The following is a 9,882-nucleotide window of genomic DNA, read 5'->3' as shown; positions in this document are numbered from 1 at the left end:
GAATTTGAATTTGTATGATCAATGTTAAATATTGTTAAGTATTCAAATGTGAGTAATAGTTATTAATGAAAATTTCCATTACACTAAACCGTCTACAGTTACGGTTTATTGAAGAAAAATAGTGATATCTCCTTATATTTTGGGTTTCATTGTAAAATTCTTATATGGTAGGATGTTTTGTGTCACATCTGACCTACATAGTATGCATCATGTATGATATCTTAAGAACATTTTGATTCACTGCTTCCAAAGGTAAACAGGACCTTCAATACTACAATAGTTTTATCCCCTATAAAAAAAGAAAATAAATAAGAAGCAAACTTGTTGCTCTTACGTATAATCATCATAACAAATACGAGCTCCTTCCGACAATGTACATTTTTAATGTACGTAACCAGTAAATACTAGTAATCTATTTCCTCTGGATGGACGTTGCAGCAATTTCCTGTGGAAGTAAGCCCCGTCAATATACATCAATATTGAAGACTGCACCGTGCACTTGTCGCCGAAGCGATCTTTGAAAACCAATTTGTAAATGAATTGTGTGTACGAAGATGGGATGCCAAGACCCTGCTCAGTCTTTCCACGGCAGTCGGTAGTAGCTGGTGGTATATATCCATGCTTTCAGGAATCGGTTACTGGTCTCAACCAGCGCGACCAGTTTTAAAAATCCCCAAAGACAACGAACACTTCAGTAGACCCTTCGATCCGTGTCAGATTTATTTTTTTTCCTCTCTCTCTGAGATCATGGTAAAAAGGGTTAGGGAGGAACTTGATGGAGGGCTGACCCCCCCCCCCCCCCCCCACTTTACAGAGATCGAATGTTTGCACCCCCACTTTTTTGCATGAAATATGTTAGTTTGGAGCGAAATAGCTTAAAAAAAGGAGTTTGTTCTTGGTTTTGTTTTTGTTTGTTTTTTGCTCGTCAGGCGCCTTTCAGCGGAAGATCACACCTGAAGACTTTTTTTGATGCTGTTTTTTTTTTTCTAGCTTGAAAGAGGGTTTTGACACGCCCCCCCCCCCCTTCGAAAACTCAGCATCTCCCTTCATAAAGGGCTAATGAAATACAACAATGGTAATATGGATATCCATTTCTTTGTAATGATGTAGTTAAAAAAAAAGATTTTAGCAATTGTCTTTCTAAATTTTCTTGATTTATGTCAATTAAAGGAATCATCCCCAGGGGCATCGTTCTCTTGAAAGGAAACCAAAACCCAAGGAGCACTGGACTGAGAGAAAAACAGCAACATTAGTAGGAAACATCAGTGAACGTTTTAGGAAAATCGGACAATCGATGCGAAAGTTATGAATTGTTAAAGTTTTGGTGTTGGAACCGCATGAGGAGATTATAAGAGATGGTGACGTATAGGTGGACAACTTGATACTGACACATTCCCTTGCTTTTTGAAAGCGATTAGCTAAGTTCTCTTTCATTTTGCTAGAAAATTGATTTTTTTTTTTTTTTTGGTGGAATTCCCTCAATATTTTTAGTACATTAACGACGTTTTTTTGTTATTTACTTTGCTATTGCGTTGACACACTTTTAGGCATTCAAACCGAAACAAATCAAGTAGAGTTAAATCAACTTTTTGATAATCGAGTTTGGATTGTTGGCACAACGTTAAATTTTTATATGAAAATATCAAATACAATATAAAATTTAAATAAACACGTAACTTTTAGCTTTGCATCTCCGGATTCCGGGCTCGGATCCCCCCCCCCCCCCCCCCTCAGAAGTTGATGCAGCGCCGGGGCGGCGTCCGGTAGACCGCAGATCATCGGCAGGTTCGGCCCTCAGGTAGCCACGTACCGGTAGTCGCCCCACATAACAGTCCCACTCGCCGACGTCGATTCAAGCCTCGTGGATAATGACTGGAACCCGTGTCGATGTGTACGATGTGTAAACCAAAATGTTTCTCAACTTAATATTCCCTACCGTCAGTACTTATACACAGCGTACCAAAATCATTTAACACATGTAAAGAAGAAAGAGTGTGTGTGGTGGGATCAAATCTTTTAGTTTATAGAGAATACCGATGACCCTAGATATTGAAGAAACAATTTTTTAAATATGTATTTCCAATTATCATGGGTGATACAAATTGTTATATCTATAGAAACAACAAATCTCCGCATAAAAGCGAATGAAAGCAGATAAATAGCATTTACGGATTTTATTATCTTAATAGTACGAAACGCACCAGAGTTACTGGCGTAAAACTGTACACGGGATTGGGTGGGGGGGGGGGGGGAGTGGGGGGGAGTAGGGGGGGGGGGGGTCGCCGATAGTCACCATATCACTTACAATCACGATTACAAGCCCATGACCGGACCGGCTCAACCGTCGGGGTTATGGGAGGAGTTTGGTGGAAGGCTGACCCCCCCCCCCCCTTCCCTCCACACACACTTTACAAGGATCGAATGTTTGCATCCCCCACTTTTTTTTATTGCATGAAATATAATTAGGTGGTAGGGGAGTACACCGTAGCAGCAAAAATACGAGGACTTTGTTTTTGTTTTTGTTTGGGTTTTGTTTGTCAGCCGACTTTCAGTGGAAAATCACACCTCAAAAATATGAAGACTTTTTAATGTTGTTTCTCTTTTCTTTTGTTTAATGACGTATATGTGACCCTGCACCTCAAAACAAACAAAAAGTCGCCAGACCTGAATTTTTTAGTTAAGACCATATTCTGAAAGAGCAGACTTTGAGCTTTAAAATGATGTCATATGGACTCTCCTAACCTGTCTAAATATAGGAAAGAAAGTACAAACTCAGGAAAAGTGTGAAGTGAGAAAAGAGGCTCTGAAGTACAGTGTCTATTCAAGCGCTTAATCTTTACCAAACCGTGCTGGCTGTGCGATGAATGGGACAAAAAACAGGAAGTAAGCCACCAGTGTAACAACAATGAAGGGATTATCAAAATAAACTGAAATTAAGCATGCCACATTATCACATTCTGTCCATAATTAAGGCCAACTTTCAAAGCAGTAGCACTATCTTTTCAAAAGTTATTAGAGTTGAAAGTTAAGAGTGTGGACACGGATTTTCAGAAATGAAAAAGGGATTCTAAAGACACACCTAATCACACTATTCTACCCAAAATGTTCGAGATAAACTGCTAAAAAACACACGTTCCTGCTCGTTTTATGATACCAAATTTTCGCATAATGTAAACGAAGACCCGCTCTTTAAGAAAATATGAAAAAGTCAAGTTCGGCTAGGTTGACCCATTTCACTTATTTTCAGTCCTCACGCAAAATCAGTGTGTGCGACTTTATGTTCGTTTTGAGGTGCATGGTCACATATGTAGACAACTTACAAAGGAAATATGAAGGGAATTCCACAAAAAATCATTTTTTATGACAATTACACCTTCCATCAACTTGCTACTGAAATATGTCAAGGGTAGCAATTATTCCCCTTGCTTTCTTAAGACATTTAGCCAAGTACTCTTTCATTATGCTAGAACAGTGAATTTTTGTGGAATTCCCTTTATATTTTCTTTATAATATATTGTTGTTTTCACATGCGGTCATAATCTCTAGTAGTTTCCTCATCCAGCGGTTTCAACAACCAAACTGTAAAGATTGTGCATCACAAAACGAACAAAAAGTCGCACCCCTTGATTTCACGTGAGGACTCAAAAAAGGTTAAACGGGTCAACCAAGTGAATATATTACGTTTTTCATATCTTCTGAAAGCGTTACCCTTCTTCTACATTATTCTTATGTTTGGGATCATAAAATGATATGGAAAGTGCATTTTCAGCAGTTTTTCTACAACTTTTTTTTTGTAGAGTAGTGAGATCAGGTATGTCTTAGAGGCCCCTTTTTTTATTTCCTGATAACTCTTTGCACACTCTTCACTTTCATGTCTGATTACTTTTAAAGGAATAATGCTACTGCAGCTTTGAACGTTGGCATTAATCATTTGAGTATCTGAATATAAGAACGACCCAAGTCCATGGAAGGCCATTTCGAGTAAGCTTAGAAAAAACTTCATATCTTTTTTATTTGTCCAATTATATTCTATTTAACTGTGATGGGAAGGCAACATTGTATATACAAATTAGAACATATATTATTATGACAATCAACATTTATATTAATTGTGGAGAGGCCATTTTGTGTGATGGACTTGGGTCGTTCTTTGAATCATATGGACTTGGGTCGTTCTTTGATTCATATACATGATATTCTGCTATAGAGATGAGAGAAGGATGAGAGAGGGCGCTATAATATGAATGTAAGAATGACCCAAGTCCTTCATTCTTACATTCATATAAGCTTTAACTCATTCATTTCAGGCACTTCCGGGGGTAATTAGGATTTATCATTTATACACAAGATGAGTCCATGCATAAGCTACAATTTCCCATGTCAAACTGAATTTGGCCAAAAATTGGACTTGGGTCGTTCTTATATTCAGGTCTTCATTTACAGAGTGTGTTAAAAGAGCAATCCATGCTCAACTTAACCTAATCTAATAATCCCTTCATTGCTGTTGCTCCAGCGGTTTACATCCTGTTTTTGGTCCCATTCTTATCGCACAGCTAGCACGGTTTGGTAGATTAACCACTTGAATAGACCCGGTACATTAGAGCAATGTTTCTCGCTTCTCACTTTTCCAGAGTGTGTGCCTTCTTTCCAATATTTAAATAGGTAAGGAGAGTCCATTTCAATTGAGCTATACATAATTTTAAAGCTTAGAGTCTACTCTTTCAGAAACTGCCCTAAACTAAAAATCCATGTATGACGACTTTTTGTTGGTTTTGTGATGCAGAGTCATTTTTTTTTTTTTATTGGGACCTGACACAGAAAGAGTCTGTTTTGATGCTCGTAACATTTTACCATCTACTAGTAAATGGTACTAGTACTCTGCACGAAAATTCAAATGGTACTCTTTTTTATTTTGATGTTACTGTCATGGAAAACAATTGCCAATTTATCTTATTCAGTTTTATCCTTTCTTTTTTTAATATGTGGAAAAAGCCATTTGAGTTGAGCCACATCGGCTGACAAAATGGTTTAAATCATTAATTTCTTCGCGATGTGCATGTCATTTCACGAGAATTGCCAAGGTTAGATGCATTCACCTTGCGCGTGGGTGAATTCGCTATTTTCTGCACCGTTTTGTTTTCCTATGATATGGAGTGTCGCATTGCAATCTCTCTATTAGGCGCCGTATATCCCTGAAAGAGAAAATTGATAATGTATCATTATCATTTAGAATTCCCTTTATTACCATTATTGTTGTTATTCGCTTGGTGTCAGTCACGCACTACCGATCACCTCTCGTTTTGACGGAGCACACAGCGCAGTGAATCAGTATAGCTGCAGCTGAAAACTCATAACATTCATCAGCGTCATCATTAAAGGCATAACTCACCATTTGCAGATGAAAAAACAACAACCCAGCATTAGTACTTCAAAATCATTTTAAAATGTGACTTAGGGATAGAAACAACCAATGTAGGAATTGAGTATATGAATATAAGAACGACCCAAGTCCAATTTTTGGCCAAATTCAGTTTTTCATGGGAAATTGTAGCTTATGCATGGACTCATCTTGTGTGTAAATGATAAATCCTAATTACCCCCGGAAGTGCCTGAAATGAATGAGTTAAATCTTATATTAATGTAAGAATGAAGAACTTGGGTCATTCTTACATTCATATAAGAGCGCCCTCTCTCATCCTTCTCCCATCTCTATAGCAGAATATCATGTATATGAATCAAAGAACGACCCAAGTCCATATGAATCAAAGAACGACCCAAGTCCACCACACAAAATGGCCTCTCCACAATTAATGTAAATGATAATTGTCATAATAATATATGTTATAATTTGTATATACAATGTTGCCTTCCCATCACAGTTAAACAGAATATTATTGGACAAATAAAAAAGATATGAAGTTTTTTTTAGTTTACTCGAAATGATCCTCCATGGACTTGGGTCGTTCTTATATTCATATACTCAATTTGAATTAGTATAATCAATGTTAGATATTGTTAAGTATTCAAATGTGAGTAATAGTTATTAATGAAAGTTTCCATTAGACTAAACCGTCTACAGTTACGGTTTATTGAAGAAAAATAGTGATATCTCATTATATTTTGGGTTTCATTGCAAAATTCTTATATGGTAGGATGTTTTGTGTCACATCTGACCTACATAGTATGCATCATGTATGATATCTTAAGAACCCATTAAGTTACAGTAGTTATAGTGAGGTACTATAGTGGTGTTATACTGTGCATACAAGGCATACTTTCTTTGTTTTGCCCCACCCCCATTATAAAAGGAAACCAAAATCGACAGAGAAATGTGGATTTAGTGAAAGCAGCAATATAAATAAGACACATCAGTGAAAGTTTCAGGAAAATCGGACAATCGATACAAAATTGGTGGGAAGATCTATCCCAGGTGGATGCGATGTTCAAGTCATTTCTCAGAACTAAACTTAAATGATGATGTCAGGTTTAGTAGCAGCTAGGAGGCTCCAGAAAATTTGGTGCAGTGTTCCTCACTCTGGTACGTCTGGCTAGTGATGAGTGGTGCAGGAGGAGATTTTGTTATGGCATAGAATCATTGTCTAGGTTTGATATTGAATCATGCCTGCCTAGAATACTGGGACAGCTCAAGTAACTTCTGTTGTTTGAGGAACCAAAGAGACTTGTTGAAGAGTTAGCGAGACCACACTTGGCGCATTCACATGGTAAATCTGATCTAATTGCAAGACTGGAAATGGTCTCATCTGACATTTTCATACAATCTGCATGGAACCAGGTATTGCATTTGTTACACAGGATCTTTGGTTATACCCCCCCCCCCCTTTAGTCTGTGCATGCCTCTTAGCATTCACAACAAGCTAATTTAGGTAATCTAGATCATGAATTTGTCTTTTTAACATCCCCTGCCTGTATAATAACAACAAAAGACCCAGAAAATATTGTTATATTAAGTAGTCCAAATCGCAAGCAGCTTTGATCTTACAAATCTCATAAATTTTGTACAAAGGGGAAAAATAGTAAGAAAAGCCCACTTCTTCACCTCTCTTCTTGATAATCTCTTGCCTTCAAACTATGTATTATTGGAATGAATTCACGTTTATTTTGATTATTGTACATGGGAGCCACAACGGTCCGTTTTCCATGAGTTACACGTCACGATTCTGACACCCATGGGTACGAATCATCCAGCCCTCGAGTCATACAGCCCACGATCTCTACACTGGTCAAACAAGGACTAAAAGTCCGACACTCTTTACATCACGGTGTTAATCAATGTCTGTCTCGACGGCTTTTTATTTATTGATTGATATATGATTTGATTTATTAGTTGATTTCTTATTTTGTCTGATGTGGAACTAGTGTGCGTTGTTTCCCTAGTGTAGGAGGTACAGGTTCCCTGAAATACAAATGCATGTTGATTTGAATGTGTTGATTGTATGAGACCCTCAACATCACTGTCGCGATAAAACGAATCTCTAGAAATATTCCATATATTTAACTTAATTTTCTTCTATTCTTTCTTCAGATTACTTGAATGCGCCCACAAGAAAAAAAAAAATCCTTCCAAAAAATGTTCTTGTTGTGACCTCATCTGTCAATCATTGCTATAGTATACTGATATGTTGAATAAAAGACATTGGAATGCGCCTTCCCCTCCACCAGTCCAAGCAAGGGATAAACCTGAAATACCCTCTCAGGGCTATTCAGCGGCTCAACGAAGCGTTGCGATCGTTATCTCTATTCTCATTGCCGGTCGTTCCGATTTATGACTGGAAATTCTGCGGATTTTGCTGGCTCGTGCGAGCGCTGCACGCTTGCCGTGAGCTGGGTGGCCTTGTACACCCACATGCATGCCGGACAAGTCGCAGCGTCACATACCAGCCGGGGAGATACCACACACAGTCTTCACATCCACCAAGTATTTAGTAACCCGCGCTAAGATGGTTTTAACAATTTGCACAAATCGAAAACTACACTAAGTACACATAGTCGTTGCAGGATGATACCACGAAAAATAAGCAAAATACACAGTCCCCCCCCCCCCCCCACACACACACTCACACTCACGTACGCATGCAAGCACAAGCACCCACGGCAAAAACAACAAGGGTGCTAACAACATCAAAAGCAAAAACAAAACGAAAACTGGCATCATTCAGAACGTGTTGATTTCGAGTTTCAAGATACAGCTGTGACTTGTATCTTGAGAATAACGTATAACCATTTTTTTCTTTTCAAATCATGTTCATGATGTATCAATTATTAAATCTGTATTTAATCGTCACATCCAGTATCAAAACGTACCGCTCTGTGACTGAGAAAACAGCCATCTGCAGTGTGGACATATTAATATATACGCATCTATAATATAAGAGTAAGAACATCTTCTATAGACGATCAAATGCAATTTCAAAACCCAGTTTTGGCAACTGAATATATTTCGCTCTCCTACCTGCCCGTGGCCAGTACACTCGCCGAACTGTAAAGACGATCACACATCTCCTCAACTGGAACTACAGCTGTATTTTCAGTTATGACACTATCACAGTCCGAAGTAGATATAACACAAAACGCCATCTTAGTCTTCAAAAAATGTTATCGATGCAGTCATGACAGCGTATATTCCATACCATCGGGGAGGTGGAAAGAGAATTGAATAATTCTGCCTAGTTAGTGCACAGGGATAAACTGAACAGTGTATGGTCTCAGTGGCAGCTGACTGGTATCGAGGAAACCCGACTAACGAATTAAGATAAAAACACAAAAACAACACTAGAGATTGTAATTTGTCATCACTGACAAATTAAGGTGATCCGATTTTTGTTTAATCAATGATTCGAGTCCTGATTGCAATAGGCATGACCATACAAGTTCCATCTGTGTTTAGAGACATTGGCCGTGTGGTGTTTGCATTCTCATTTAGCAAAGGGAGTCATATCTGCCATGTTTGGTACCAAATTCTGCATACACTATAACAAAGAAACAGCAACAAGTACATATGACTTTTGACCCACCTTTGCACTCCCAAGATTGCATCTGATGAAATAGTGGTTATTTTGTGAAATGATTCTCGCGACATCGTCTATACGTGTGAAAAATATGGGAAAGATATAAGGACAGGTATTCACCAAGATACAAGATGAAACATTTATGACCTTTGACCTTAATTTACATATCCAAGATGTCCGATCTAGTAGTTGTTATCTCATTAAATAATGTACGTGACATGAACTAAACATGTGGGGTGATAGGGCGTGTTTTTCTTGAGTTATTGCAAAGGAAGTTGCAGAAAGAAAGAAATATCTCAATACATAGAAGATAAGCTTTAATTTCGACCAAGTTTTTTTTTTTATCGTGATGCCGACAACGTATGAAAAAACGAAGGGCACAGTTATGGTAGCGTAACGTCTCAGCTACAACATATTAAAATCTGGGAGAAATTCACCGAAGGGTAAGTGAGCTAGTGCTCGATAAAGACAATCATGTCAATTTTCACATTTAAAAAAATTCCCTCCCATAGAGATAACACGTCATAACGAAGATACAAAAGAAGTACATATGACCTTTGACCTCAATTTGCACAGACAAGATGGCATCTGAGTAAAAAGTAGTTATTTTGTGAAATGATCCTTGTAACATGGTCTTTGCGTGTGCAAAATATGGGAAAGATAGTACAGGTATTCACTAAGATACAGGATGAAACACTTATGACCTTTGACCCTAATTTACATACCCAAGATGGTGTCTGATCAAGTAGTTGTTATTTTATGAAATAATCTACGTGACATGAACTTAACATGTGCAAAATATGGAGGTGATAGAGGCCGTTTTTCTTGAGTTATTGCAAAGAAAGTTGCAGAAAGA

The sequence above is a fragment of the Diadema antillarum genome, unplaced genomic scaffold (genome assembly GCF_040938485.1).
Source record: "Diadema antillarum isolate AM-2024a unplaced genomic scaffold, OU_Dant_1.0 scf00000026, whole genome shotgun sequence".
Taxonomy (NCBI): domain Eukaryota; kingdom Metazoa; phylum Echinodermata; class Echinoidea; order Diadematoida; family Diadematidae; genus Diadema; species Diadema antillarum.
This window is presented reverse-complemented; position numbering follows the sequence as displayed.